The sequence below is a fragment of the Pongo pygmaeus genome, chromosome 6 (genome assembly GCF_028885625.2).
Source record: "Pongo pygmaeus isolate AG05252 chromosome 6, NHGRI_mPonPyg2-v2.0_pri, whole genome shotgun sequence".
NCBI lineage: Eukaryota > Metazoa > Chordata > Mammalia > Primates > Hominidae > Pongo > Pongo pygmaeus.
Window position 1 is genome coordinate 144,053,623 of NC_072379.2, and position 8,295 is coordinate 144,061,917.

At 40.0% G+C, this 8,295-nt stretch overlaps 2 pseudogenes; both read left to right on the top strand.

Annotated features, from left to right (window-relative positions):
* Window positions 1-1,510: 1,510 nt before the first annotated feature.
* Window positions 1,511-2,431, top strand: LOC129041270 (etoposide-induced protein 2.4 homolog; annotated as a pseudogene).
* A 122-nt stretch (window positions 2,432-2,553) lies between these two features.
* Window positions 2,554-7,401, top strand: LOC129041653 (importin subunit alpha-1-like; annotated as a pseudogene).
* The last annotated feature ends 894 nt before the right edge of the window (window positions 7,402-8,295 follow it).

Sequence of the window (8,295 nt, forward strand, 5' to 3'; positions counted from 1 at the left end):
CCACCACAGTTAGAATAGTTTTGATATGGTTTGGCTGTGTCCCCACCCAGATCTCATCTTGAATTGCAGCTCCCACAATTTCCATGTGTTGTGGGAAAGACCGAGTGGGAGGTAATTGAATCATGGGGGCTGGTCTTTCCTGTGCAGTTCTTATGATAGTGAATAACTCTCATGAGATCTGATGTTTTATAAACGGGAGATCCCCTGCACAAGTTCTCTCTTGCCTGTCGCCATGTAAGATGTCCATTGCTCCTCCACCATAATTGTGAGGCCTCCCTAGCCATGTGGAACTGTGAGTCAATTAAACCTCTTTCTTTTAGAAATTACCCAGTTTCAGGTATGTCTTTATTAGCAGTGTGAGAACAGATGAATACAGGTTTCCTCATCACAAAGTCTCTCATGCTGCCCATTTGTACTCAACTCTTTCCTTCTCTCCCAATCCCTTACACCCTATGATATGGTTTGGCTCTGTGTTCCCACCCAAATCTCACCTTGAATTGTGATAATCCCCATGTGTCAAGGGTAGGACCAGGTGGAGACAATTGAATCATAGGGACAGGTTTCCCCCATGCTGTTCTTGTGATAGTGAGTGAGTTCTCACAAAATCTGATGGTTTTGTAAGGGACTTCCCCCTTCTTTTGACACTCATTCTGTCTCCTGCTGTCCTGTGAAGAGATTCCTTCTGCCATGATTGTAAGTTTCCTGAGGCCTCCCCAGTCATGTGGAACTGTGAGTCAATTCTACCTCTTTTCTTTATAAATTACCCAGTCTTGGGTATTTCTTAATAGCAGCATGAAAATGAACTAATACAACCTATGATGTGTTTCCCATCCTATAATAAGCCATATAAAATGGAACCATATGATATGTAGCTTTTTGGATATGGTTTCTTTTACTTGGCTTAATGCATTTGAGATTCATCTATGTCATGTGAGTCAAGTCCATTCCTTTTTATTCCTGAGCCACATCTCGTTGAATGGGTTTGCTAAAGTTTGTCAGTTTACCATTTGAAGAACATATTAATTGTCTCATGTTTAGACTTTAAAAATAAAAACCTCTGTAAATATATAAAGGTATTTGCATAAATATAGTTTTTATTTCTCTTGAGTAATTATCTGAAAGTAAGATTGTTGGGATGTATCATAGGCATACGTCTAACTTTATTAAAAACTGCCAAACTATTCTCCAAGGATGCTGTAACATTTTGCATTTCTACCAGCAATGTGTGAGATTTCCAGTTGCTCTATATCCTTCTAAGCAACATGATGTTGCTAATTTTTAAATTTTCTTTTTAGCTATTTAAAAAATGCCTGGCAGCAGCCCTATGTGGCCCCTGCCCTGGGAGCAGCCCAGTGGAGAGGGGGCGGCTGTGTGCTGAGGAGCCGATCAGGTCTGCCACGGGTGAGGGGCCTGGCCAGAGCTATGGCAGTGGAGCTGTGGGTCATTCATAATGCGAGATTTTGGGGCACTCTGTCTCCTCTGTGTAGTTGGTAGTTTGGGTGGTGCAGAGATGCCTGACAGTTTTAAAACCTTTCTCCAGGACCTTGGCAGGGGAATCAAAGATTCCATCTGGGGGTATTTTTACAGTCTCCAAGCTGCATGCTTGAATCCAGCAAAAGGGAGAGGAGCAGCATTGAAGAAAGGCAAGTAGTGTCCTGGCACAGAGGAGCCAAGAATATAGAGTAAGAGTGAGAGAGTGGGCCATGTATTGTTAGTAGAATTTTCAGTGTTGCACTTGGAATGGTGGAGTGTTCTGGTCCAGTCTCCCCTGTTTTACTGAGTGTTTATTCTTCTGCTTTGGTCAGTGATACCCTGAATTATTGGTGATCTATCACGACATGGAGATGCTCAGTCATGGCTAGATTTCTTCCTTATGTCAATCTCCAGTGCTCATTGTGTGCTCCCCTTGTTTGTGCCTAGCAAAGTTGTGAATGCCATTTGGTTTCAAGATATAGCTGACCTGGCATTTGAGAAACCAGTGAGGAAGCCTCACCCATTCCCTGGTGTCTGCAAAATAATTGCTGACATGCTCTCCAACCTTTTGCTGCAGGCTCTTTTCCTCAATCAAGGAGTGTTTGTGAGTCTCTTTCCCATCCATCTTGTTCAGCTGGTTAGTCTCCTGCATATGTCTCTTCTCTACTCACTGTGCTGCTTCAAATATTGTTGGTTCAATAAAGAAATGAAGTGTACCAGCAGTTGTCTAACATAGAAAGGAATTGGTCGTACTACTTTGGGTTTGGTTTGCCCTTGGCTTTTCTCATGGCAATGCAGTCTTCATTACCAGTGCAGCCATATTATCAGTGGCTGCCTCTTCTCTATCCTTGTTCCTTTATTCCTCTATCCTTGTTCTTTATCAGCGCCGACGAAGCAAAGACCCCTGGCACAGCATACCTCTTCCAGTTGTGCCTCTTGCCCTTGGTGGTCTTCCTAAGCACTAGACTCTTACAGGACGGTCTACCTGCAGTCTGCCCTGAGCAGCTTAACCTCTTTAGGGAAGTTCCCTTCACTGCATCCATCTCCTGCCAAACTGAAGGCTACTGCCATGCAAAGGGCATGGGTGAGGTAGGAGGGAGGCTGTGTTCACTTCCCCCTGCCAGGGAAGGCAGAACCCACTCTGTCAAGTTTCTTCTGTGTATTCCCTTCTTTCTGAGGAATCAGAATTTTTTTCTCTGGTGCACATAAGGCAGAATCTTCCTGACGTCAGTGTGTGGATTTTTAACACCATCACGAGTCTGAAAGGAACACAGGTTTTTCTGCAGCTATTTTCTAGCATTTGCCAGTCCCTGTGCCTGGACTGATTTGAATACTTTGTTTTTTTCACTGTGCCATTTACTCCCCACCCCCCACCTTTCCTTCATGCCATCTACCACCCTTGGATGAATGAATTTTATAATTCTAGCTGTTGTACTTTGTAGATTTGTTTTGTGTGTGTGTGTGTGTGTGTGTGTGTGTGTGTGTCTGTGTTTCTGTGAAGCACATACATTTGATGTGGGAGGTAAAGGAGTGTTCCAGTTGCTCCTGGTCACTCCCTTTATGGCCATCACCATCTTGTTTTTTGTAACTCAGGTTAGCTATCGGTCTCTCTTGCTCTACTGCAAAAAACAATAAAAATAAAAAATAAAAAAGCCTGAAGAGATGGGACAGAAGGAAAGACCTCACAGACAGATCTGCTGGGCTTTGAAGTGATTTTCTTTCTTTCCCTTGAAGAGGAAAATGTTATTTTCACTGGTACATTTGGAGTCCCCCAAGTATGGGAAGGTACCACTTTTGGACAAGTGCCACTGCAACATAACACTCAGAGAACCTGAACTTTTCAACTCTGTTGGTGTTGGGGGCAGAAATTCACTGTTGGCCACTGCCAGGTCTGTTTCATATTTCAAAGGAATATTGGGTGCTGTAAATAGGAACTGAGGGTTAAACTCATTAAACCCATCAATCCTGAGATTGGTGGGTATTTTGCCGTCATTTTAAGACACTAAACGTGGGAGGCAGATGTCAAAATACTTGTACAATTTTAAAATGTCACAAGTTTAAAATGATACAATTAAAGCTGGTTTCTAACAAAATAAATTTAAAAAATGTCTGGTTGTGTCTAATTGTAGTTTTAATTTGCATTAATGACATTAAGCATCTTTTTATATGCTTATTTGCCATCTGTATATCTCCTTTGGTGAAGGTTCAACTCTTTACTCATTTTTATCAGGTTTGTTGCTTTCTTATTGTTGAGTTTTGAGAGTTTTTAAACATCCTTTTAAAGAAATGTGATTTCTATTGATTTATCTTCAGGTTACCAATTTTATTCTCAGCTGTGTCATGTGTACAAAATCTTCATTTTAATTACTGTTTCATTTCCAGCATTTCTACTACCCCTCCCTCCCTCCCTTCCTTCTTTCCTTCCTTATTTCCATTTTTTTTTTTTTTTTGAGACAGATTCTAGCTCTGCATCCTAGGCTGGAGTGCAGTGGCATGATCTTGGCTTATTGCAACCTCCACCTCCTGGGTTCAAGTGATTCTCCTGCCTCAGCCTCCCGAGTAGCTGGGATTACAGGTGCCTGCCACCATGCCCAGCTAATTTTTTTTCTTTTTTGTATTTTTAGTAGAGATGGGGGTTCACTGTGTTGGCCAGGCTGGTCTCGAACTCCTGACCTCGTGATCTGCCCGCCTCAGCCTCCCAAAGTGCTGGGATTGCAAGCATGAGCCACTGCCCCAGCCCCTTCTATTTCATTCTCTGGGATTTCCCATCTGATCTTGAATTCAAAAAAACATTTTGTAGCCATGAACAAATTAGTCATAATTATTTAAAATTTCTGTCAGATAACTTCAACATCCATGTCATATCTGAGTGTGGTTCTGTTGATTGCTTTGTCTTTGGCAATGTGTTGTTCCATATTGCCTTTTTATGGGCCTCATTTTTTTTGTGGTTGGAAGCTGGACATTTTATGTAAGACATAGAACTGAGCTAAATAAGTTTTAAGGCTAGTAATAGAAATTACTTTCTTTCTACTCTTCATAGATTCAAAACTGTGAATTTGCAGTGGGAGCCATGTTCTTGCCAGTTCACATCCTGATCAGAAGTCCAGAAGTACCCTTGGAAAGTTTAAGCAGGGACATTATATGTTCTGATTGATTTGTACTCTAAATGTTATGCTGAGTCCTGGGTGTTAACTGGATGGCAGGAAAGCAAAAGAAAAAATAGGAATACCAGTTAAATTAAGAGACTATTGCAGTAGTTAAGTAGTTAAATTATCTTAGTTTGGGTTCAGCAATATATTGTTTGCAAAAATGTTGGCCTACTTAACAGATTGGGTTAAAATACTGTACAAGGTGATTACATACAAGCCAGTTGAATGTTGAAGGACATCTGCCAAAAAGCTGTTGACTCCATTTTTACAAAAGTTGATCCGTAGCCCCTATATATGGCAATGATCATGCATAGGAACATGCATAGGATCATAATAGACCCACATAGGAATGAGGGGTCTATTCAAGCCACTTCTAATTAATAAAAATAAAGTCACCTGCCCCAAACCAGATTATATTAGTCCTTCCTCTGTATTTCCGCATGGGCTACCCATTGCAGTTCTCTGAGTACCCAACACTTTTCTGGGATTTTAGTCCCTGTCTACCTCTCTTCACTCACCTTCCTTCACTCACCTTCCTTCACTCTTTGTTTATTCACTAAGCTCCAGTATTCTTTCTAGGTCTTCAATACCACAGGCTGACTATAGCTTTAGGATTCTTGCTGCATCTGACCTATTTGCCTAGGCCATTCACACCTGTGACTAAAGATGCCGTGAATTGCAATTTATTATGAAGAAAATGGATATAAAATTTCAATGAAGCATTTTATTAGCTAATCTACAATCTGGAAGCAGCTATGTACTGCCCTTTAGGCAACATTCTTTATCCATAGATGACCATGAACACTCATTGACGAAAGTGAACAATCTGGCAAAAATCCTAGGTCCTTCAGTGACAGTAGTTCCTGGACCATTCTGGATCTTCTCCAAATGTTTTATTTAGTTGGGCCTTTTGAAAATATAAAGTGTACAATACAAGGACCTGTTACTGGGGCTTTCTCAGGATGTATGCTGTAGACTAGTTTCACGCAGTTGACCTGGGCTTGAATACTTGAGAAAATGTTAGTTCCTGTTATCTACCATGATCTCAGTTTTCATCGTTTCATTCTTTATTCTTATCTTAATTTTGTTTCAGAATGTTTTCATTTCTGGCCCTCATGGATCAAATCAGGATTTCATAAAATACGTATTATGACAATAAAAAGTTGAACATACTTTTGTTTGGTAAAAGCCAAGGTTGCTTCTTCCAATGAGTGTTAAATCTACCCACCACCTTCATCCCATGCATACTGGGACATAACTATTTAATATGAATGGTGAATGTTTGGAGTAGGTATGAGGTCCTAAATGGCACAAGCGTGATTGTCAGATAAACTGCACAACACCCATCCTGATTTGAATTTCAGACAATGAATGCTTTTGTAGTAAAATTATGTGCCAGATATTGAATGGGAAATATTTATGGTAAAAAAGCATTCATTGTTCAACCAACATTCAAATTTATCTGGGAGTTCTGTGTTTTTATTAGTTAAATCTGGCAACCCTAGCCACACACACTGTCTTATTGAACTTGGAGAAACCTACCAAGCAAGAACCTTTAAGTTTAGCTATTATTTCATTAAAAAATTTATCATTGCACAATGTATAACGAAGACACACAGTCTTCGGGCTGAGCCGAGGTGGACGTTTTGAGCGCAGTTGCCCTACAGCCAGTGAGCCCTGCATCACCTTCGTGGAAGCCTGGGTCCACTGAGCAGCTTTCTTCCTTTGTCTCATAACCATGTTCACCAACAAGAATGCTAATTCACCAGCTGCCCAACTGAACAGATTCATTCAAGAACAAGGGTAAAGACAGTACAGAAATGAAGCATTGCAGTTGACCCACTATTGGCTCTTCTTGCAGTTCCTGATACGTCATCTTTAGCATGTGGTTACTTACGTAATCTCACCCAGACACTTACAAACCTTTGTTGCAACAAGAATCCTGCAGCCCCATAGGTGCTGTTGAGAAAATTCTTCCTACTTTAGTTTGGCTCCTTCATCACAATAATCCAGAAGTATTAGTAGATACACGCTGGGCTGTTTCCTACCTTACTGATGGTCTGAATGAATGGATTGACATGGTCGTGAAAACAGAAGTGGTGACCCAACTCGTGAAGCTTCTAGGAGTTTCTGAATTGCCAACTGTGACTCCTGCACTAAGAGCCGTAGGGAATATTGTCACTGGTACAGATGGACAGACTCAGTTTGTTATTGATGCAGGAGCACTCACCATCTTTCCCAGCCTGAAACTAACAATCAGAAGGAAGCTACATAGACTATGTCAACCATCATAGCTGGCCTTCAGGACCAGATACAGCAAGCCGTGAATCATAGATTCGTCAGTGTTCTCTCTAAGGCAGATTTTAAGATACAAAAGGAAGCCGTATTGGCTGTGATCAACTCAACAAGTGGTGGAATAATTGAACAGATTGTATACCTTGTTCATTGTGGCATAATAGAACCATTGATGAACCCCTTAACTGTGAAAGATACCAAGATTATTCTGGTTACTCTGGATGCCATTTCAAATATCTTTCAGGCTGTTGAGAAACTAGGTGAAACTGAGAAACTTAGTATAATGATTGAAGAATGTGGAGGCTTAGACAAAATTGAAGCTCTACAAAACCATGCAAATCAGTTTGTATATAAGGCTTCATTAAGCTGAATTGGGAAGTATTTCTCTGTAGAGGAAGAGGAAGATCAAAATGTGCCAGACACTACCTCTGAAAGCTATACCTCCCATGTTCAGAATGAGACTCTTGGGACCTTTAACATTTAGATCATGTAAGCTGAGGTATACAGTTGTTGTGTCCTATGTTTGGTATAAGTTTGTGTTGCTGTTTCTCTGCTAAGAACTATTTTTAAATGTGGTTTGTTATTGTAGCATTTTTTACACTGAAACTATACTTGAGCAGTTCCAACCTGCATATACTGTATAAAGCTTGTCCTCTGAATGGGTTTCGTATTTCTATGTGGAATTTCATATCTCTTGGCATCCTGTAAATAAAGATTAAAGTCCATCCTTTTCTTTACTTTGAAAAAAACAAAATAACCAAGAATGTAAACCCATGCGTCAATTAAAAGAATTAACTTATGGTTATGCTTTTCTAATAAATGTTTAGATTCCCCATATTTTTATCTAGGTCTTATCTGTGGTCACACGTAATTTCAATATAGACATAATCATACTGTATAACTTGTCGTATCTTTTTTTTCAGTTATATACATTTTTCACTTTGCTAAGTAATTTTTATACTTGTAACTTTAATAGCTTCATGTTTTATGATTTTTATTAAGGAAAAATCTATTGTTAGTCTGGCTCTTTGTATTATACACTACTGCATATAATAGTATACAATACTATTACTGCATATTATCCACATATTGTAGTATCATTAAATGTTTCTGTGCATGTGGCTTGTTTTTACTTTTGGATGGTATATTTAGGATATCAATAAATGTAAATATTAGATGGCTATTGATTGAATGTTTGTTTCTCCCCAAAATTTATATGTTGAAACACTAATTCCTAGTGTGATGATATTTGGAGATAGGGCTTTTGGGAAGTGGTCATGAGGATAAAGCCCTCATGATGGAATTAGTGACCTTCTAAGAGACACAAGAGACTCTGCCTGCCTGCCCTCCCCTCCGCCCCTGCTCTCTCTCTGCTGTG